Source organism: Symphalangus syndactylus, chromosome 5, assembly GCF_028878055.3.
Source record: "Symphalangus syndactylus isolate Jambi chromosome 5, NHGRI_mSymSyn1-v2.1_pri, whole genome shotgun sequence".
In the NCBI taxonomy this organism is placed as follows: Eukaryota; Metazoa; Chordata; class Mammalia; order Primates; family Hylobatidae; genus Symphalangus; species Symphalangus syndactylus.
In genome coordinates, this window is record NC_072427.2 from 27104212 (window position 1) to 27128372 (window position 24161).

General features: G+C 45.2%; 1 long non-coding RNA gene across 1 annotated transcript; it reads left to right on the top strand.

The window, feature by feature from the left end:
• The first annotated feature begins 101 nt into the window (after positions 1–101).
• Positions 102–17424, top strand: LOC134736590 (uncharacterized). Its single transcript, XR_010120670.1, has 3 exons — positions 102–311; positions 3500–3568; positions 17331–17424. It is a non-coding gene; the product is annotated as an uncharacterized lncRNA (long non-coding RNA).
• The last annotated feature ends 6737 nt before the right edge of the window (positions 17425–24161 follow it).

Genomic DNA, 24161 nt, shown 5'->3' on the forward strand with positions numbered 1-24161 from the left:
GTCTCCCAGAATCCTTCCCTGGAAAATAAAACAGCGCCAACCGCCAGTTTAACTGAAGTGGGAGTTATTTCATTTGTTTAACTTAAGGGGGTAGGATCCCGGGAGCCAGGGGGATTCAGGTCATTGCCATGTTTTCCACTGTTAAGCGAATAGCTTTATACACAGCTGCGGGCTGTGGCAAAAGACATTTTAAAAACTATTGAAATGTACTACACATACAGAAAATTGTACCTATTATAAATATAAAGCTTAGTAAGTTTTCATCAACTGTACACCTCACATAACCAGCACCCAGATAAGGAAATAACCAGGTAACTTCTTCAAGTGCGTGGGTGTTTTATTTCATTTTGATGAATCGTCTAGGTGCCTAACAAAAAGGGCTGTCATAATTAACTTGCTCAGGAAAACTCCCTACAGCTTCAACATCAATGGATGCTTATCTTAATTTTTGCCAATCTGATGGGGAAGAAAAATCGGTTGCTTAGATTGCAGTGTAGTCTGCTTACTGGTAGCTTTGAGCTAATGGTAGTCTAGAACAACTAAGTTTCCGACATTGACTTGCAGAGGCAAAAACAAAAAGACAAAACAACAATAAAAATATATTAGAGAATAGACTAATAACCAGAGAAGAAATTGAACACAGTCGTCCCTTAGTAACCTCAGGATATTGGTTCTGGAACCAATATCCTGGTATCTCTGGATTTGGTATCTCTGAGGTTCTGGACCCCAAAGATACCAAAATTCACCAATGCTCAAGTCCCCGATAAAATATGGCATAGTATTTGCAAATAACCTATGCACATTCTTCCGTAGACTTTAAATCATCTCTAGATTACTATAATACCTAATACAACATAAATGCTTTGTAAATACCTGTTATAAAGTGTTTACAAATTTTTGTTTTTTATTGTTTTACTTTTTCTAAATATTTTTGATAACAGTTGGTTAAATCCAAGGATCCTGAACCCAAGGATACAGAGGGCTGACCATAGTTTGAGCTCTCTCCTCAATTCCATGCCTATCCCATGCACCAGGTGCAGCTGGTTTTATTGTTGCAGGCTTTCAAGTTTTCAAAAGACAGAGCTCATGACAAGTAAACTGCTCTATAGAATAGAAAGAAATGGAAAGTGTCCCAATTCGTGGTAAAATTGAACTCATTCCTGAAGAGTTCTTTTACAAATCATAAGCACTAGCCTGTTGAAAACAACAGTATGTTAAGTTACTAGACTATCCTATACCATGTCAAAGAAAAATTTTAAGAACATAAGACCTGTAATTGTAGCATTTTGGGAGGCCAAGCCCAGTGGATCTCTTGAGCCCAGGAGTTCTGGACCTGGTTGGGCAATATAGGGAGACCCCAGTCTCTACAAAAAATTAGCCAATCGTGTTGGTGCACACATGTCGTTGCAGCTACCTAAGAGGCTGAGGTCAGAGGATCTCTTGAGCCTGGGAGGTGGAGGCTGCAGTAAGCCATGATGGCACCACTGTACTCCATCCAGCCTGAGCAACAGGAGGAGACCATCTTAAAAAACAAAAAACAAAAAACAACAACAACAAAAAAACAAAACGCTGGGCGCAGTGGCTCATGCCTGTAATCCTAGCACTTTGGGAGGCCGAGGCAGACAGATCACCTGAGGTCAGGAGATGATGGAGACCAGCCTGGCCAACATGGCAAAAGCTGTCTCTACCAAAAAAAAAAAAAAAAAAAAAAAGCAGGGCGTGGTGCTGAGTGCCTGTAAATCCCAGCTACTCGGGAGGCTGAGGCACAAGAATCACTTGAACCTGGGAGGTGGAGGGTGCAGTGAGCCAAGATCGCACCACTACATTCTAGCCTGGGCAACAGAGTGAGACTCTGTATCAAAAAATAAAAATAAAAAAAGATGTAAGAATGGCTCAACTTTAGTTTCATCCTATCAATAGCTTAAAGAAGAGAAAAATGGATAAATTCAGAAAACCATTTTTTATTTATAAAAAGAGAAATTTAGGAACAGATGAAAACTGTCTTAAGAGTATTTGAAAAACAAAACAGCAAATTTAACATCAGGCAGACAACATATTTAAATTCAGAAATAAAGTTAAAGGTGGGTGGCGTGCCCTTTTAATGTCATACTGGAGCATTGTTTCATAGATACTTGTTTTACAATTAAAGATGATTTGACTATTTAGAGCTGTGGTCCTCACACATTAGAGTGCATTGTCATCACCTGCAGGGCTCGTGAAACCGGCTGCTGGGCCCCACACCACAGTTTCTAACTCAGTAGGACTGAGGTGGGGCCTGAGCATTGCATGTCTATGTTCCCAGGTGATGCTGATGCTTCCAATTTGAGACCATGCTTTGAAAACCACTACTGTAGGGAAATATACTAGAGAATATGTTATGAATATACTGGAGAATATATATATGTTAATTTACAGATTTCTGTCCAGTAGGAAAGATAACTCCCAAAAAGGACAGTTTTATTTCCCAATATGATTTTTTTTTTTTTTTTTGAGGCAGAATCTTGCTCTGTCACCCAGGCTGGAATACAGTGGCATGAGCTCGGCTCACTGCAGCCTCTGCCTCCCACATTCAAGTGATTCTACTGCCTCAGCCTCTTGAGCAGCTGGGACTACAGGCACCCGCTACTGCACCTGGCTAATTTTTGTATTTTTAGTAGAGACAGGGTTTCACCATGTTGGCCAGGCTGGTCTTGAACTCCTGACCTCAGGTGATCCTCCCGCCTCGGCCTCCCAAAGTGCTGGGATTACGGGGGTGAGCCACCACACCCAGCCTCCCTATAGGATATTAACAAGTTTTGTCTCTATCTCAGAATGCATTTCAGAATGCCCTTCCTGGAGCACTACAGACACTGTCTCTCAAAACACCCATTGAACTAGCTTCACCGTGTTGCTGACTCCCTTGTAAATTAAGGAAAATATCTTATACATATTCCTTCATTATTTGTATGAAAGTCCAAGCTTTTTATATTGTGAAAATTATACTTCAGGCTGGGTGCAGTGGCTCACGCCTGGAATCCCAGCACTTCGGGAGGCCGAAGTGGCAAGATCACTTGAGGCCAGGAGTTTGACCCTAGCCTGGCCAACATGTCGAACCCCATGTGTACTCAAAAAAAAATCAAAATTAGCTGGGGGTGGTGGCACACACCTGTAGTTCCAGCTACTTGGGAGGCGGAGGCACAAGAATTGCTTCAACCCAGGAGACGGAGATTACCATGAGATAACATCGTGCCACTGCACTCCAGCCAGAGCCAGAGCGAGGCTCTCTCAAAGGAAAAAAAAAAAAAAGAAAGAAAATCATACTTTGATACAGTATGCTAATATAAAGGATATGATATGGTTTGACTCTGTGTCCCCATCCAAATCTCACCTTGAATTGCAATAATCCCCACAGGTCAAGGGTGGGACCAGGTGGAGATAATTGAATCATGGGGGCAGTTTCTCCTGTGCTGTTCTCGTGATAGTGAGTGAGTTCTCACGAGATCTGATGGTTTTATTACAGGCGTTCCCCTTTGCTTGGCTCTCCATCTCTCTCCTGCTGCCCTGGGAAGCGGCGTCTTCTGCCATAATTGTAAGTTTCCTGAGGCCTTCCCCAGCCATGCAGAACTGTGAGTCAATTTAAACCTCTTTTCTTTATAAATTACCCAGTCTTGGGTATTTCTTCATAGCAGCTTGAGAATGGACTAATACAGTGTACTAATAACAGCTCAGACAGTAGTATACAGGTACTACTATACTTTGATGCTAGAGGTATTCCCATTAAGGTCAGGAGCAGTATGTGCTATCATTACCAAGATCTAACATTGTTCCAGAGGTTTTTAGGTCAGCAATTCTCAACTGGAGGTGATTTTGCCTCCCTGGGGATATTTGACAATATCTGAAATCATTTTGGCCGTCACACTGAGGAGTGCTACTGGCATGTAGCAGGCGGAGGCTGGCGATGCTGCTAAACATCCTGCGAGGCACAAACAGCTCCATAACAAAGAATTATCCAGCCCAAAACATCAGTAGTGCTGCTGTTGAGAAACCCTAGACTAGACAAATAAAACTTGGGAAATCCATTGACATAAATGTGGGTAAATAATAAACTAGTATTTGCCAATGGTAGTCTAGCTAGGAGGTCCAAAAGAAGCACCTGAAGAACAGTTAGATTTTGCAGAGGCTCATGCCTGTAACCCCAGTGCATTCTGAGGTCGCATTGGGAGGATCTCTTGAGGCCAGGAGTTCAAGACCAGCCTGGGCAACATAGACCGCATCTCTACCAAAAATTAAAAAATCAGCCAGATGTGGTGGTGTGCTCTGACAGTCCCAGCTGCTAAGGTGGGAGTATCGCTGGGGCCCAGGAGCTGGAGGCTATGGTGAGCTGTGATCATGCCACTGTACTCAAAAAAAATTTTTTTGAGATAGGGTTGCTCTCCATTGCATATGGGGTCTTGCCGTGTTGCAAGGTCTCGAATTCCTGGCCTCAAGCAGTCTTCCTGCGTCAGCCTCTGAAAGTGTTGAAATTACAAGCATGAGCCACTGCCCCTGGCCTTAAAAAATAAAAATAAAAAAATAAATTACATGGTGTTATGTGGCCAGTTAAAAGATGTTAGAAAACAGTTGTGCATGTGACCCAGCTGTAACCAGTTATAAAAGTATCGGGATCATTAAGAAATGTACTATATCTGGCTTTCCCAAGTTTAGGTTCCTGCTGAAAGAATGAGATGGACCTTTTCTTCCTCCCCTCCTCACCTCCCTGCAAGAACCAGGATTGTGCATTTTGATGGGCAGGCTCTTACCTCTGGCAGGCCACAGGGGGCATGCAGAGCCTTTCTGCATGTGTTTTTTGGGCACTCGGATAAAGAATCCCTGTCCAGGTCTTTGTTTAGGATATTTGGCCCATGGTGGAATGAGGGTGGAATCACCTGGGAGGGGTAGAGGCTTCAACTGGAAGGAGGAGTGACTTGAACTCCAGGTTGTGGGCCTACACTTTGTTCCCATGCAGAACCCCATTAGTAGTGACTGGGGCCTGGAAGTCAGGGACCTTGGTGACCAAGTGTTGGGTGGACAGGAGGAGCTAAGGGAGGTGAGGGGCATCTCTCCAGTACTGCCGCCTCCCCTGTCCCCAAATCAATGCCCTCTGTTGGCTCAGAGACAGCCCCAGCCAGCAGCAGTGCAGGTCAGGAAGGGCAAATGCACTCAGCACGGATCTGCTCCATAGTTTCCACCTCACTTCATCTCGGGTTGAGGGGGGTGAGTCCCCGCAGCACTGATAGGATATCCTGTCCGCTGAGAACATTCAGCTTGATTTAGAAAGATAAGGTGGGACATCTCTTGGGCATGGTGTGTGGAGCAGCGCCATCCCTCTGTGGCAGCGAGCCAAGCAATAAACCAGAATGTGCAAAACCTGCGTCCCAGAATTACCATTCCTGGAGGAAAAGCCTGTATTGTCAAGATGCCCACAACTAAATTAACCCAAACATTCCACCCAGCCTTGGAAAAACCAGTAGAACTTTGACATTAATACACTAACCCTCAGTTCTATATGGAAATATGTAAGAATAGCCACATAATGTAACGTGCGGTCATTGAGAGAGAGGAGCCCGACAGAACAAATGGAACCAAGTCCAGAAACACGTCTGTCTAGGCGCAAGATGCCAGCATGTGTGTCAGCCAGGGAAGCAGACCAGGAGGAGATATTAAGATTTAAAACCGGGCTCTGTAGCTCAGGCCTATAATTCCAGCACTTTGGGAGGCTGAGGTGGGAGAATCACTTGAGCCCAGGAGTTTGAGGCAGCAGTAAGCTATGATCGTGCCACTGCATTCCAGCCTAGATGACAGAGCAAGACCCCATCTCAAAAAAAAAAAAAAAAAAGTGTTCAGATGCACCCTTACATGAAGCCTTTGGCACAGCTTCCAAGACTGTCCAGGCCTTACTCAGGACAATGGGGCCCAGCCGTAGCTCAGCTTCCACTGCCTGAGTGGCACAGAGTCCTCAGTCCAGTCTCTGTTGGGTCTCAGATCCCCCGATCATGCCCCTTCTGCCCAAGCTCTGCCTCATTATGGCCTCCACTGACTGCAGCCTCTTCCACCTCCCCAAAGCGACACTTGCTCATGCTCTCTAGCCCATAGGAGCCCCTGCTTCTCCAGGAAGCCCATCCTACTGGCTCTGGGCTCTATGTAGGAGAGCTGGGAAGGCTGGATCCCGCCACTGAGTTCAGTCTCGGGGGTCTCCACCCGTGCTAGGCTTCCACTGATGGGACATAAGTGGCCTGAGGGTCCTTTACATCCACACAAGAGCCCCATGGTGACCAGGAATGGGGTTCTGAGAGGTTAAATGACTTGCCCAGGGCCCCAGAGCTGGCTAGAATCCTGCACTGCCATATCCAAGGCCTCATTTAGGCCTCCCACTTGGGGGCCCGGACACCCCTCTGCATCTACAGGCTGGGAAACACGTGTCTGCTGCAGCTTCCTCCCAGTGACTTACAGCAGCTGCAGATTTCTCGGGGGCCTTCTATGGGGCCCACCACAGCAGGGAGCCGAGAACTCTTAACACAGCCCTGTGTTCTCTCTCCACCCCCTTCAGCTCCGAACTCACCTACTAGCTGCTCTGATGTAAGAACAGGCCTTGGTGAGGGTGTTGGGGCTCTGGTCAGTAGCCCAGGCCTTCAGGAATCGGGTGATGTCAATCTGGAGAGGAGGTGCCTGCTGTGGGGAGCAAGCATGGGCCAGGGTCCTGGCCCTCTGCAGGGGCAGCCCCTCTTCTTCCCAGGGTCCCCTGAGAATCCAAAGGCATCCAGGATAAAGTGCGGTGTTCAGCTGTGTCCTGGGGTCCAGGAAAGCCAAGGAGAAGTTGCTCCACCTGCTGTCCACCAGGCACCCCGGCAGAGAACAGCCTCAGCCCACCCCAGCCCAGCACCAGATCCCAGGGACTGATCCACCTGTAAGAGGACAGCATGAGACTGCCCCTGTTGTCCCCAGAGAGTCCCCTCAGTCATGGGCTCTGACCAGGGTGCAGGTGGATCCAGCAGGCTGGCCCAGCATGGGTGTGGCTGTACATTGGTCCTCTGAAGAGCCTCAGGGGCTTGTGGCAGCTGGTGTATGTCTGGGCTTGGAAGTAGAGGATGTCCCCCAGCCACAGGGCAGGGGGCACTTGTTTTGAATTCCAGTCCTCTGCAAGGACAGGGACCCCAGGCTCTGGGCCCCAGCTCTGCCTGCCCTACCCACAGCCTACCACTGTTTGGCCCAGGCAAGTCGCCCCAGCTCCCACAGAGGGAGCCACCCTTCCCACCTCCTGATGTTTGCCTGCACCAGTCAAGTTCCATTCTGGAAAAACCCTCCACGTCCTTGGCAAGGCACCTCCTCCTTGACAACTTTCCAGTGCTATCATCCCCACTTTCATTTTCTACGTATCATTCAATGCAGAGACCAGCTTCTTCCCTGGGCCAGGGCTGCTCTGGAGGCAGGGAGGTTGTGGTCAGGCTGTGGGGTATAGCAGAGCACCGGGTATAGCCCAGGCTCTGCAGGCACACCTGGGCAGAGAAGTCAGAACCCACAGGTGAATACCCCTCTTTCCGGCCCCACCCACCTCACAGGCAGAAAGAGGGAGGCTTCACAAGGAGGTTGAGATAAACAGGGGAGCCCGGGTCACCTCTGTCTGATCTCCTGCCCTCCTGGGACAAAGCCAGAGGTTGGAGCTGGGAGGTGTGGAGAGCCCTGGCCCAACCCTGGTTTCATTAATGAGGCTCAGGGAGGGGCTGGGTCAGCCCAAGTCACTGAGTCCATAAGGGAGGGTTCTGACCATAACCCAGGACCGTAGAGCTCGCTGAGGCCGCATCCCTTTCCCACCTAGACCAAGGTAGAGGCATGAACTGGCTTCTAAGTTTGAGGCCCAGCACACCTCTCCCTCCCCTTGTCTGCAGCTGTTGTCACACATCAAAAGTGAGTTTTTCCCCGAGGGGCTGGAGGTGCAGCTCCTTGGGCTGGACCAAGTGGGCAATCCAAACAAGTCCCTGTGTGTCCCCACCAGCCAGGAATTCTCATGCCACGCAGCAGCTGGGGGCACCAGGATACCCTGGGGAATTCTGGGGATGAGCCTTCCCGAGGCTCCCACGGCAGCACTGCCGCCCCCAGACCTGCCACAAGCCCCGTGTCCATCTAGCCTTCAAGAACCTGGCCCATCACACACACCTGCCCCACTCCTCACACCTGGCTTTCCTGTGAAAGCAGAACTGCTTCCACCTGGGCCAGCTGGAGAAGGGCCTCAAGAAATCACCATTTAGGGAGTTCATTCCAGTCATTCATTTATTCACCAAATACCCACTGTCCACCTTTCTGTACCAGGCCAGGGGTGATGGGTCAAGCAGAACACATGTCCCAAGGAGCTTTCCTCTCTTTAGAGACAGGCAGGCAGACTCTCAGGCCGTGAGGTGCCCTCTGGGCTAGTGGGTTCCCAGCACTGGATGCAGGGGAGGGCCTCGTCCGCAGGAGGTGCTGGTGGGTATGGATGTGGAGGCCACCACGGGGTGAGGGTGTCCAGACAGAGGACCTAGCATGTGTCCAGGCCCAGGGTGTGACCTGGGGCAGGTGCAGGGCTGCGCTATCTGGAAGGCTTCCTGGCTCTGCCAATGATAGGCTATGGCTGGATCAGGCTTCGTGTCAATTTTTAACATTTAATAAATTTTGATTATGTAACTAAACATTGTGATAAAAATTATGAACTATAAAAGTTAAAAAACACAAAAAACCAGCAAACCCCTTCTCTCCCCCAAATAACTGCTTCAACAGTATTTTCTGACTTTTTTTCTCATGTATCTGCAGCTATAAACATAAGCTGCACAAGATAGTATCCTTCCCCATATTCTTTGGAGCTGGATTTTTCACTCAGCAGTGAATAGAGGCAGGCTTTAAACAGGCCAGGCATTGTGAGGGCCCTGAGAAAGGAGACTGACCATGTTGCTAGGTGACCTTGGGCAAGTCTCTCCCTCCTCAGAGCCTGGATTTTCTCGGTCCAGTGAAGGGCAGGAAGGGCTGCAGTAGGACTACATCAGCGCTTCCCAAACTCAGAACTGCCACGTGGAGCTGTGTGAGCTGTCACTGCACAACCCCAGGGGCAGGAGCATTCTTGTCATAGCCTCTGTGAGTGGGGCTCCTGCCCAAAAGAGTGGTGTGCAAACCTGGGACCCACAAGAGGATTTTAGGCGATATGCAGATGCATTTATTTTTACCATTACCTTCTATTTGTAGTAAATGAGACTGCTGCTCACAGGGAGGGCTTGTTAAACCACAGATCACTGAACCCACTCCTCAGAGGTTCTGATTCAGGAGGTCTGGGGTGGCGCCTGAGAATCTGCATTTCTAACAAGTTCTCAGGTGATGGTGATGCTGATGCTGCTGGCTCAGGGACCACACTTTGAGAACTACTAATCACAAGTTTCCTTTTATTCATTTATTTAAGGCAGGGTTTTGCTGTGTCACCCAGGCTGGAGTATAATGGTGCAATCACAGCTCACTGCAGCCTTGACCTCCCAGGTTCAAGCAATCCTCCTGCCTCACTTCTTGAGTAGCTGAAACCATAGGTGCACGCCTCCATGCTGGATTTTTTTTTACTTTTTGTAGAGATGGAGTTTCACCATGTTGCTCAGGCTGGTCTCGAACTCCTAGACTCAAGCAATTCACCTGCCTTGGCCTCCCAAAGCAAAAGTTTCCTTTTTAAATACATTTATTTAGGTTTTAAAAATGAGTTAACTTAAAGCACAGGAATAGATCTTCAACACTAACCACAGGGGAAATGCAAATTAAAACCACAGTAAGATATCCCTATATATCTGTTAGAACAGCTCAAATCAAGCATAGTGGTAGTATCAAATATTGGTGAGGATGCAGACAAAACTAACTCATACACCATTGGTGGGAATATAAAATGGTACAGACACACTAGAAAATAGTTTGGCAGCTTCTTCAATTAAACGTACACCTCAGTATATGACCTAGCAATTGCTTCTGGGCATTTGTACCAGAAAATAAAACTGATGTCTGCACTAAAACTCATACATGATTGTTCATGGCAGATTTATTTGTAATAGTCCCAAACTGGAAACAACCAAATACCCCCCAATAGGTGAATGGTAAAGCAAACTGCTACATCCATTCTATGAAATGCTATTCAACAATAAAAAGGGGGCCAGGCATGATGGCTCACACCTGTAAACTCAGTGCTTTGGGAGGCTGAGGCAGGCAGATCGCCTGAGGTCAGGAGTTCAAGACCAGCCTGATCAACATGGTGTAACCCTATCTCTACTAAAAATACAAAAAAATTAGCTGGACATGGTGGCGGGCACCTGTAATCCCAGCTGCTCAGGAGGCTGGGGCAGGAGAATTGCTTGAACCTGGGAGGCAGAGGTTGCAGTGAGCCGAGATCACACCATCGTACTGGGCAACAAGAGCAAAACTTCATCTCCAAAAAAAAAAAAAGCCAGGTATGGTGGTGGGTGCCTATAATTCCAGCTACTCAGAAGGCTGAGACAGGAGAATTGCTTGAACACAGGAGGCAGAGGTTGCAGTGAGCTGAGATCATGCCACTGCATTCCAGCCTGGGTGACAGAGTGAGACACCATCTCAAACAGAAAAAAACAGTAATAAGGAACATGGACAACTTGGATGGATCTCAAAGGGCATTTGCTGAGTAGAAAAAAAAAAGCCAGTCTCAAAAGGCCACATACTGTGTGATTCCATTTATATAATGTTCTTTTCTTCTTTGGTTTTATTTTGTTTTTGAGACGAAGTATCACTCTGTGGCCCACACTGGAGGGCAGTGGCATGATCTCGACTCACTGTAGCCTCTGCCTCCCAGGTTCAAGTGATTCTCATGCTTCAGCCTCCCAAGTAGCTGGGAGTACAGGCACGCACCATCATGCCTGGCTAATTTTTGTATTTTTAGTAGAGACAGGGTTTTGCCATGTTGGCCAGGCTGGTCTCAAACTCAAGGCCACAACAGGTCCACCTGCCCCAGCCTGCCAAAGTGCTGGGATTGTAGGTGTGAGCCACAGTGCCAGGCCTTCATTCATTCATTCATTGAGAGAATCTCACCCTGTCTCTCAGGCTGGACTGCAGTGGCAGGGTCACTGTATCCCCCACCTCCCAGGTTCAAGTGATTCTCCTGCCTCAGCCTCCCATGTAGCTGGAACTACAAGCTGGTGCCACCACGCCTGGCTAAGTTTTGCATTTTATAATGTTCTTGAAGTGAAAAGATTATAAAGACAGAAAGCAGATTGGTGGTTGCCAGGAGTAGGAATAGTGGAGGGGAAGAGCCAGGAATGAGTGCAGAGGAATAGCAGGAGGGGGATTTTCGTGGTGGTGGAACAGTTCCGTATCTTGATTGTAGCGGTGGTTAAAGGAGTCTACGTATGTGATAAAATGGCATGGACCTAGACACGTGACATTGTTAGATATTGTCCCACATTTATACAAAATAGAACCTTTGGAGGAAACTGAGTGAAGAGTATATGAAACCTCTCTGTACCATCTTTGAAATTTCCTCTGAATCTATATTTCCAAATAAAAGGTTAAAATTTGTAAAGTTGCTTTAGACAAAAATATTAAAATAATATTGATTCTATGCGGATCTGGCAAACCTTTGACACATTGAATGACTGGCATCTCTAACCTATCCAATGCACAATTGCCCCTGGCCAGGCCCTGTCCTAGGCGAGGTCACCTGCTGGAAGATAGGACTCTGGACTCTCTCCTGCTTGGCTTTGGGGTAGAGATGCCAGATAAAATATAGGACACCCAGTTGAATTTAGATTTCTGATAAAAAAATAAACTTTTTTTTAGTAAGTATGTACCATGCATATTTAGTACATACTTATACTAAAACTTATTTCTCTAAATTCTTTTTTCACCATCCTTCACAAGTGTTGATATTTCTGTAAATTCTTTAATGTATTTATGTAGTTACTTTAAAGCTCTTGCCTAATAATTCTAATGTGTGAGCCATTTATGGGTCTTTTCTTTTTCTTTCTTTTTTTTTTTTTTGAGATGGAGTTTCGCTCTTGTAGCCCAGGCTGGAGTACAATGGCACCATCTTGGCTTGCTACAACCTCCATCTCACCTGGCTGGTCTTGAATTCCTGACCTCAGGTGATCTGCCTGCCTCAGCCTCCCAAAGTACTGGGATTACAGGTGTGAGCCATCATGCCTGGCCCTTTTTGTTCATTTGTTTCTTTGAGATAAGGTCTCACTCTGTTGTCCAGGCTGGAGTGCAGTGGCATGATCTCAGCTCACTGCAACCTCCACTTCCCAGGCTCAAGCCATCCTTCCACCTCAGCCTTCCAAGTAGCTGGGACCACAGGCACGTGCCCCCAGCAGTCCTGACTGGTTTCATGGAAGACAATTTTTCCACAGACGGGGTTGGGGGTGGTGGTTATGGTATGAAACTGTTCCACTTCAGATCATCAGGCATTAGATTCTCATAAAGAGTGTGAAACCTAGATCCCTCGGATGTGCAGTTCACATTAGGGTTCACGCTCCTATAAGAATCTAATGCCTGCTGATCTGATGGGGGTTGGGGTGGAGCTCAGGCAGTAATGCTCGCTGCCCACCACTCACCTCCTGCTGTGCAGCCTGGTTCCTAACAGGTCACCAACTGGTAGAGCCCACAGCCTGGGGGTTATGGACCCCCCCACACCGCCACACCAGACTCATTTTTGAATTTTTAGTAGAGATGGGGTTTTGCCATGTTGCCCAGGCTGGTCTCGCAGTCTTGAGCTCAAGTGATCTACCTGCCTTGGCCTCCCAAAGTGCTGGGATTACGGGCATGAGCCACCATGCACGGTGGGTCTGTTCGTATTGACTGGTTTTCTCTTAACTTTAGGGTATATTTTCTCACTTTTTCACCCATCTAGTAAGTATTTCTTGAGCTGTTGGACATTGTGAACCCTCATTGTAGAGATATGGGTTACTCTACTGTTGAGTTTTGTTTGGCGGGAATTAAATTGCTGATGGGTTAACTTGATCATGAGTGTCAAGGCTACATTTTAGGTTTTATTAGGGTGAGCTGTTTTTTAGTTTTGCCCTTATTCCCGGGGAATCTTCCTTAATCCCAAGGCATGGCCTTCTAGGCCCTCTGTGAATGTCTGGAATATTCATCAAGACCTGAGATTCCAAGAGCGGAGACTCTGGCTGAGCCAGAATTCAGGTGTATCTCCAGCACTCTGTGACCACTGAAATAGCTGTTTAGCTTTCAGCTCCCCATCAGCTGTTCTGTGCTGGGCCTTGCAGAGTCTCAATCTGTACATTCGTCGTTTGGGATTTGGCCAAGGACCTGCAGCAACCTCTATAAGATTTCTGGGGCTCCTTCTCTGCAACTCCATCCTTTCTGATACTCTGCCACACACATTTTAGCAGCCCTAAGTGGCAATCTCTGTTTCCTCCACCAAACAAGACTGATCCTCTCGGCTTGGACTCTGCTTCCTCGTGCTGTCATTGAGGGTTTGGAAACTTTCCCCACCGAAAAAACATAGCAGTCACTTCATGTGATGCCCTTGTCTCAGATTGTACCTGGAACTGCCTATTGCCCAGTGGCTGAAGACAATTTCTTCATGTACTTTGTCCAGCTTTGTAGTTTATGCTGGAAGACTGTCATCAATACAGGTACTCTATTATGGCCACAATTCAAAGTATGATTAATATATTCATCCTATTCTAAAAGTAGAGAAGACAAAGACCAACAATTCTAAGAAAAATAGAAAAAAATATATGAAAGTTCAAAGAAAAACGCAAATGCCACTGACACACAGGAAAAAATGTTTAACTTCACTGATAATAAGAAAGATATAATTTTAGGCTGGGTGCAGTGGCTCACACCTGTAATCCCAGCACTTTGGGAGGCTGAGGTGGGAGGATCACTTGGAGGCCACGAAGTGGAGGTGGCAGTGAGCTGAGATGGTGCCACTTGGGGTGACAGAGTGAGATCCTATCTCAAAAAAAAAAAAAAAAAAAAGATACAGATATAAACAACATCCTGCAACCACTACATGTGGCCATGATTGATAACAGGGACCAGATTTGCCTCCCACCTTGAACAACTAGAAAAATGGAACAACATATATAAAACAATAGTTTTCGGACATTGGATAACAGGTCAAGCAGAACTACGATCCCTAAAAGAAGGTGAACCCTACAGTGTCCTCAGTTTACTGCCAGAAGCAATTACAGGCTCCAACACAGCAGGGGAAATCCAAAGTCCAGTGACATGTACACCACTCTTGAGCTGTTTTCTATTAACCTCCAGGTCCTTCAGGCCAGCTCTCCTGGGGCTCTGCCTTGGGAATTGGTATTGGTGACAAAGGGAATAGAAAGGAACATGCATAGAGCTCTCCATTTAGACTGACATATTCACACTGGGTTCCAGTTTCAGCTGAGAGACTGTGAGCACATCGCTAGCCCACTCTGATCCTGTATCCTAGCTGTGTAATCACCTATTTCCCATCAATTGCGAGGCTGGAGAGAAAAGTGCCCACTCTGGCACTTAGGAGTACACAGTAGGAGCTTAGTAAGCTTAAGCTCTCTTGCTTCCCCACTCCCCTAACGTGTGAGGGGAAAGACAGACGTGGGGAATGGCACCTGGGAGGCTCCAGCTGTATGCTTCACAATCCTACCAATGAAAAATCTGAATTAGGCTTCAGTTTCCCTTCTACAAAATGAGACAGGACAGGAGTGGGTAGGAAGAGGAGGAGCTGGGCTTTGTTGGTTTAAGCTGGGCCCTTCTGATTCTGCAACGTGAACTTCACTGTCTGGTCCAGCCCATTCCCCAGCCGGGGCTTCCCGTGCTCTGAATGTCTTTTGGCCAAGTCCAAGGCTGTCCAGGGTCGGGGTGGGGAGAAGCAGTTCCCCCATATAACCTGCAGGTGGCACCAGAGCCACGCGGGAGCCGAGGGTTCTGCTCCAGCCTTCCTGGAGACTCGGGCAGGGTGGGGTAGGGCGAGGCAGAGGTGATGTACACCGCTCAGCTGGGCAGCGGCACGCGGCTGTGGATCAGTCGACACCGTTTAATAATGGACACATGGGTCTTCTGGCTAATTTTCTCTCTTTGGTAGGGTGAGCATATGCTTTATCATCCAAATCCAGACACTTTGGAAAGTGAAAGGGGGCACTATCATAATTGCACCAGGATAGGCATAACCTTAGCTGTACCTTGCAAACCAGAACCTATGGTCACCCTACTGTCTGATCCGTTTTTCTTCCTTGTTTCTATTCTTTTAATTTTTTTCTTTTTAAATACACAGCGTTTTCTTTCCCCAAGCACCACTGTTTTTGAAAATGCCTTTGCATTCACGATATTTTCGACCAGGCAACATCTGCCTTGGCATCTTGAGTCTGAACAGTGTCTCTGAACCCACCCCAAAGGCTGGTTTTAGCTTCCAGTCAGAAGATTCTGTTCTTGGCCTACCATCTCCATGACTCAAAGATGTCAGACGTGGAACAGTGACTCTTGTCTCAACTCTGGTGCCTCTTTGCTACATTTATTCCTGCAAATTTTTGTTTGTTTGTTTGTTTTTTGAGACGGAGTCTCGTTCTGTTGCCCAGGCTGGAGTGCAGTGGTTCAATCGGGTCACTGCAAGCTCCGCCTTCCGGTTCCAGTGATGCTCATGCCTCAGCCTCCCAAATAGCTGGTACTATAGGCGCCCACCACCACGCCCAGCTGATTTTTGTATTTTTAGAAGAGATGGGGTTTCACCCTGTTGGCCAGGCTGGTCAGAAACTGCTGACCTCAGGTGTTTTGACCGCCTCAGCCTCCCTAAGTGCTGGGATTACAGGCCTGAGCCACTGCACCCGCCCATATTCCTATGATTTTGTTCTGAGTGCTCATGTCCTTTGTCTCTTTGAATTTACCTATATTGGTTTATTGAATTGCAAGTAGACAAGTCCCATTAAGCGCGATTCTTATATTTCCAAGATCATCTCATTACTCCATTCAACCCCAAATTAGCATGCCATTTTTCCCCTTGTTTCTGAACCCTCTTCACTTAATAGTCTCATAAACATCCATCCATTGCAAAAAGGACTCTAACTTTTCTCACTTCCATTTTTAGTTGATTCATTGCTATCCAAGTAATGAGTTGTCTGGGGGAGTCATTAGTAGAGTACAACTCTACATTGAGTAGAGAATTGTGCTCTTAAATTTATTTTTATAGTTGGATTCTGCTAGTTAATATGTCTCTGTCATTCTCACATTGCAACTAATGACTATGGGTTTCTGTCTCAACCTAAAATCTAGGTTAGAAATTTGGTTTTATCTGAATAAGATATTAATAGATAATGTGAGAAAAAACTTACTGAAACTTTTCTCAGCTAAGAATGACACTCGTGGTCACAAATATGTATGTAAGCAAGTGGAAAATTGGGCTGTAAATATATAAACTCAAAATATTATGTTTAGAGACAAGATTTTTCTTTTTTCTTCTTTTTTAGTAAAGTATATTTGCTATGATTGGAATGATTGTGTCTCCTCCAAAATTCATGTTGGAACTTAAACCCCAATGTGATAGCATTAGGAGGTGGAGTCTTTAAGATATAATTAAGTCATGAGGGAGGAGCCCCCACATGAATGGGATTAGTGACCTTATGAAAGGGCTTGAGGGAGCCACCTACCTCAGTTTTCTTCTTTTGTTTTTCTGTCCTTTCCACACATTGTTCAAAGTGCCATCTTGGCAGTACCCAAAACATGGCTAAATCTCACATGATTCCATGGATTAGTTTCGCCTGTTCTTGAGCCTCATATAAATGAGATCATTCAGTATATGCGCGTTTGTGGCTGGCTTCTTTCATTCAACATAATCCTGTGAGATTTAGCCATGTTTTGGGTACTGGTAGTTGTTTATTTTTCTGGTTGTGTAGTTTTCCAGATTTTATTTATTACCCTTCTATTTTTATGTCTAACTCAGTGTCTTGTGGGGTCTATTGGTCCTTTTTAGCTAGATTGATATTAAGCATCTTCTTATCAATGGAGCTTAGGACATTTTTAGAAGACAAAAGCCTAATAAACCCAAGCCCCCCAATCTTAAGCCAAGTTTTCTTCTCACGCCTGCTTCAGTTGCTCTTCTTCATGTGGTATTTTTTCCCTCAGAAAACTGATGGAAATTAAGAAACCCAAAAGCTCTTCATCATGTTATCAGCTTAGGAACACTTGTCATCTGAATAACAAGGTAGATATTTATAATCTGAAATGTTGAAATAACTATAGCAAATACTTACATAGCACTAACTGCTGTTCAAAGTGCTTTACATATATTATTTTCCTCAAAACAACTCTGTGAAATAGACACTATTATTGTCATCCCCATATTTTAGATGGAGATATGGAGGCACAGCAAGACCATGTAACCTTGCCAAGGTGGTAGAGCCAGGACTTGAACCTGTGTTTTCTGGTTTTAGAGCCTGCACCATTCACCACCACACCATATTGTGTAGCATGATACTTCCTGTGGGTAAAGTGTTTTCTTCTATTACCTTGGGAGCATCTTCTGAATAATTTGAATCTTATAAATTTGCTTCAAAGAATACAAGTAAATTGAACTGAAAGATCTAATATAGAATGTGTGACATTCGTGAATAAATTATAGGACTCTGGTTTTAATAATTATTTGCTTATCTTGTGACTTTTGTTGGCAGGGCTGTAATGTGCTCACCTCATTTTCCTTCTCTTCAATAGGAGGTGGGCTCAGAGACAGGCACAATTTATCATAAAATCTCATCACACTTTCCCTCACCATCTGGAAGCTGGAGATAGGTTTGTGAAATCTTGATTGAGAAAGAGTTGAATGCCACTTGTAGCATAATGAGTTTAAGAAAGATGGTTTTGGCTGGGTGTGGTGGCTCACACCTGTAATTCTAGCACTTTGGGAGGCTGAGGTGGGTGGATCACGAGGTCAGGAGATCGAGACCATCCTGGCTAACACAGTGACACTGTCTGTACTAAAAATACAAAAAATTAGCCAGGCGTGGTGGCAGGCACCTGTAGTCCCAGCTACATGGGAGGCTGAGGCAGGAGAATGGCGTGAACCCAGGAGGCAGAGCTCGCAGTGAGCCGAGATCGCACCACTGCACTTCAGACTGGGTGACAGAGCCAGACTCTGTCTCAAAAAAAAAAAAAAGATGGTTTTACTAGCCAGTTCTGTTGCACAGAGTCCTGCACATTTTGGCAGTTAACATATGTGATCGACAGTTATCAGGGTTCTAGAAGAAATTATTTTCCAGTTGTATTCTGCTGCTAAAGTGCTATATTTCTTTATAGATGAACTGATTAATTCTTGGTCACTTGTTTTTCATTAGACATTTCTCTGCCTCTTTATGCTGTGCTTTATGTCTTTTTATGTCCAGCCCCAGGTTTCTTCTTCTAATTGCAGGAAGATCATTGAAATTTTCTCTCTCTCTCAAACTCCTGGGCTCAAGTGATCCTCCTTCATCTGCCTCCTGAGTAGCTGGCATTACAGGTGTGCACCACTGAACAGATACACACATATACAACCATACTTACAGACAAACATCTACATATATACACAAACACACAGAGACATACACATATCCAGACATACTCATTAGATATACATTTACACAAACACACATGTGCACACACACACACACACATATACACACCTTGTTTCCATCTTCTTCTCAGGACTCAGGGCTCTCAGGGAGTGGAAAGAGTCTTGTACTGTGAGTCCAGGATCGACTTTGCAACCTTGCCCAAGCGTCTTCCCTCTTGAGATCTTGTTTATAATAATAAACATCCTTACCCACCAATTAGGGTTATTTTGAAGACAAAACAGAAAAGATAACAGAGTGATGGCAATGTTGCATAGTTTCAAATAAAAATTAATGTTGACCAAAAAGAGGTCTGGCCTTTGTCCTAGACTCCTGGGAGGTAACCATCAACATGTAATGCCTGTTAGGAGTATCTTTGCCTGGGGATCTTGGGTCATAATGGATAGTCTAATAATGAGATTTAGGGTGGGGTCTAGCCAGGCCAGGAAATCCGACTAAGAGATTTAGAGTCCGGGCTTTAGGTCACCCCTGGAAAGACTGGAAACTGAAAAGTGAGAGGATCCATGCAGACAATCAAGCATGCCTCTGTGATGAAGTTCCAGTAAAAACCCTGAACACTGAGGCTTGAGGGAGCCTCTCTGGCTGGGAATTCTCCATGTGTATTGGCACATATCAAAACCGGGAGGGTAATACACTGCCAGACTGAGAAGACTACAATAAATACCTAACTCTTAAACGCTCAGGCATTGAATATCCACAAGCATCAAGACCATCCAGGAAAACATGACCTCACCAAACAACCTAATTAAAGCAGCAGGGACCAATCATAGAAAAACAGAGATATGTGACCTTCCAGACAGAGAATTCAAAATAGTGGTTTCAGGGAAACTCAAAGAAATTAAAGATAGCACAGAGAAAGAATTTGGAATTCTATCAGATAAATTTAACAATGAGATTGAAGTAATTAAAAAGAATCAAGCAGAAATTCTGGGGGTGAAAAATGCAGTTGACATAATAAAGAATGCATCAGAGTCTCTTAATAGTGGAATCGATCAAGCAGAAGAAAAAATCAGTGAGCTTGAAGACAAACTATTTGAAAATACACAATTAGGAAACAAAACAATTTTAAAAAATGAAGCATGCCCACACGATCTAGAAATAGCCTCAAAGGGGCAAAGCCAAGAGTAATTGGCCTTAAAGAGGAAGTAGGGAAATAGAGGTAGAAAGTTTATTCAAAAGGATAATAACAGAGAACTTTCCAGACCTACAGAAAGCTATAAATATTCAGGTCAAGAAGGTTATAGGACAGCAAGCAGATTTAACTCAAGACTACCTGAAGGCATTTAATATTCAAACTCCCAAAGGTCAAGGATAAAGAAAGGATCCTAAGCAGCAAGAGAAAAGGAACAAATGACATACAATGGAGCTCTCATACACCTGGCAGCAGACTTTCAGCGGAAACCTTATGGGCCAGGAGAGAGTGCCATGATATATGTGATGGGCTGAAGGAAAAAAAAAAAAAACAAAACTTTTACCCTAGAATAATATATCCAGCGAAAATATCCTTCAAACATGAAGGAGAAATAAGGACTTTCCCAGACAAACAAAAGCTGAGGGATTTCACCAGCAGACCTATCGTGCAAGAAATGCTAAAGGAAGGTCCGCAGTCAGAAACAAAAGGATATTAGCAAGAAGTCATCATCTGAAGGAACAAAACTCACTGGGAATAGTAAGTACACAGGAAAACACAGAGTATTATAACACTGTAATTGTGGTGTACAAAGAACTCTTAAGTAGAAAGACTAAAAGATGAGGCCGGGCACAGTGGCTCATGCCTGTAATCCCAACACTTTGGGAGACTGAGGTGGGTGGATCGCGAGGTCAGGTGATCGAGACCATCTTGGCTAACACGGTGAAACCCCATCTCTACTAAAAATACAAAAAAAAAAAAAAAAAGCTGGGCGTCATGGCAGGTGCCTGTCGTCTCAGCTGCCTGGCAGGCTGAGGCGGGAGAATCACTTGAACCCAGCAGGTGGAGGTTGCAGTGAGCCGAGATGGCGCCACTGCACTCCATCCTAGGTGACAGAGCGAGACTCTGTCTCTAAAAAAGCAACAAAAACTAAAATATGAACCAAACAAAAATAATAACTACAACAACTTTTCAAGACACAGGCAGTACAATAAGATATAAGTAGAAACAACAAAAAGTTAAAAAGCAGAGGGACAAATTTAAAGTGTAGAGTTTTGGTAAGTTTTCTTTTTGCTTGTTTATTTGTTCGTTCCTTTATACAAGCAGTGTAAACTTACCAGTTTAAAACAATGGGTGATAAGATAGTATTGCAAGCCTTGTGGTAACCTCAAAAAAAAAAAAAAAAAAAAATACGCAATGAATACAGGAAAAAAACCCAAAAGCAAGAAGTTAAATCATACCACCAGAGAAAATCACCTTCACCAAAAGGAAGACAGGAAGGAGGAAAGAAGAAAGAAAACCACAACCATCAGAAAACAAATAACCAAATGGCAAGAGTAAGTCCTTACTGATCAATAACCACCTTGAATGTTAATGGACTAAACTCTCCATTCAAAACTGTTAGAGAAAGAACTGTTATGGAATGCAGTTCTCCCCTTCCTCACCCACACCATTTTTCATCAACTCTAGATGAGCTAAGGGCCCCCAAATGCCTTAGGCTTAGCATTCCTTGGGGCGAAGTCCTTTCTTGCTCAGAGTCTAAAGACACGTAGTGACACTTTCTGCCTGATAGGCCTTCAGTCTCCAGAGTGGAGAATCTGCCTTCGTGTGGGGTCTTAGTAAGAAAAGCTAGGAGCCAGATCGGATCCTCTCTCACCCTGCTGCATCCAGGGAGTGTGCATGTGACTTAGACTGAGCCAACCAAATGCTCTTTCCTTGCACGTGGAAATTTGAGTGAGAAAGATGGGGAAACAGATGGCTGTAGTAACACCAGAGGTCATGGGGTGGGGAGGCTGAACTGTTTCTGCTAAGAGACTGTTATTGTGGTTCTTGGGGCCTTCCTCTTTGTTTCTTGGCTCCTAACTGTTCTCAAGCCTGATCCATCAGCTCCCTTCTATTCTGTCAGTTCCCTGACAGTCTTTCAAGAATTCCCTTTTACTTAAGTTAGCCAGATTAGTTCTCAAGCTTTTAACCAAGAACGCTTCGTGGTGGAACAGAACCTCTCTCACCCCCGTGGTTTGGCCAATGGAGAAAGAAATCTCTTGGGGGGGCAACCTTGAACTTGGCTTTGTTTCCAGGCTTGCCCCACTGTGGCAGGCTGGTATTAGGGGACTGCCTCGGCTACCAGGACCCTTCTCAGTAGGAGCATTCACCATATATTGGTCTTAAGTGTGACTTTCTCTCTGTCTCATGTAGGATAGCTGACACTGGCAAGAACCAGCTTACCAGAATCAGACACAGAGGAGATGGCTTCTCTAGGACTCTCCAGTGACAAGCTAGTGCCAGTTCTTGTGGTGAACGGTTGACATAGGTTAGGAACAGAGAGGTAAATGAACTCTTGGACTGCTGGAAAGTTTCAGCTGTGCATCCCATCCTCTTCTGCATCTTTTCCCTTTTGCATACATTTCCATTCCTGGTAAGGATGGACACGTGGGAAAACCCATCTTTGTTAATATAATGTCATCCCCAAAAAAATCACTGGAGGGGTTGTGGCCTGGAGTTCTGCATCCGGGGGCTTAGTGCAGACTTCTCAGGCTGGCCTGAAGGTGGTGCTGTTTGCATGTGGTCAGTCTGGACTGATAAAGATACATACTATTAGGGTATTGGATAAGATTCACTAGCTAAACTTCACTTTGCATCTCTGTATCTGGATTAAAGAGGTTAATTAGTGAAAAACAGGTGAATTTCACTTCTTTGGAGTGGTGCAGAGGATTTTCTAACACAAAACTGAGATGCTATAAAAAGACAACATTAACAAATTTGATTGCATAAAAACTTCAAATTTCTATAGCAGAAAACAAACAGCAGACTGAGAAATAGTAGCAAATACTGTGACAAAGAGATAATTTTCTTAATATACAAAGAGCTCTTACAAATAAATCCAATTAAAAATGGGAAAAGGACCAGGCATGGTGGCTCATGCCTCCCAGCAATCTGGACCAAAGTAAACTTGAGATGCAAGTGGGGCAGCAAGGAGTGGTGGACACAGACATTGCCTGTGTCTCCTCTGCTCATACACAGGCTCGTTTGTCCCATCAGACCTTGCTTACTGGCCGGGTGCGGTGACTCACGCCTGTAATCCCAGCACTTTGGGGGGCCGAGGTGAGTGGATCACCTGAGATCAGGAGTTCGAGACCAGCCTGGCCAACATGGTGAAACCCCTTCTCTACTGAAAATATAAAAATTAGCTGGTGTGGTGGCAGATGCCTGTAATCCCAGCTATTCAGGAGCCTGAGGCAGGAGAATTGCTTGAACCCGGGAGGCAGAGGCTGCAGTGAGCCAAGATCATGCCACTGTAATCCATCCTGGGCAACAAAAGCAAAAAAACTCTGTCTCAAAAAAAAAAAAAAAAAAAAAAAAAGAATATGGCAACAGCAGAGCATTGTACACCTGCCCCACTTCTGCCCATCCTCCATTGCTTTTTCCTAGGCAACCACCTTCAAACTTAACACTGTTAGCTTTTTCTTGTATTTACTTTCCTATTTCCAAAAAGCATTGCTAGACTCTCATTTATTGATTTTCCAGTTTAGATATTATCTGGAAGGTTGGGATTTAGCACCTTTGCATCACTTCCTGTACATACATTTGTCCCCTCACCTTTCATCCCAATTTAGTGTTAACATATTTGGATTAAGTCCATATTCCACGTTTTTATTATTATGGTTGTAAATCTTGATGGCCGAACTAAGTGTTGTAATAAGATGGCATTTCTGTTTTTTATTTGTTCGTTTGTTTTTTGAGAGTCTTATTCTGTTGCCCCAGCTGGAGTACAGTGGTGCAGTCTCAGCTCACTGCAGCCTCCGCCTCCTGGGTTCAAGTGATTCTCATGCCTCAGCCTCCCAAGTAGCTGGGATTACAGGCACCCGCCGCCCCCGCTCAGCTAATGTTTGTATTTTTAGTAGAGACGGGGTTTCCATGTTGGCTAGGCTGGTCTCGAACTCCTGACCTCGAGTGATTTGCCACCTTGGCCTCCAAAAGTGCTGGGATTATAGGCATGAGCCACTGCGCCCCATCTAGATGGCATTTCTTTTTAAGAACAAGTTTGCTTCTCCAGGCCTTCCAGATCCTTTATCAGTTTTATGAGATGTTTCTTAATCCAGTTTTCCCAAAGGTAATCCCTACCAGATAATCTAGCAGTTCCCTTCTTTCCTGGACCCTCCTCCCAACTTCCCTCTGTTCTTTGGTTTAGACTAGATGCTTTCTAGGCCTGCCCCAAAATATTCATGGAGGGTCTTCCTGTTTCTTGGATCCCATGCTACTTTTTTTATGGGGAGGTACCTTTTTTTTTTTTTTAATTTGTTTTGGTGGAGCACATGCTCAAGCAGCTTTCTGAGAAGGAGTGCATGGAGGTAAATGGTTTGCCCATCTCGAAGTGTCTTTATTCTTCCCTCACATCTGATTGATATTTTGATTTGGTATCAACTTCTGGGTTGGAAGTGACTCTTCTT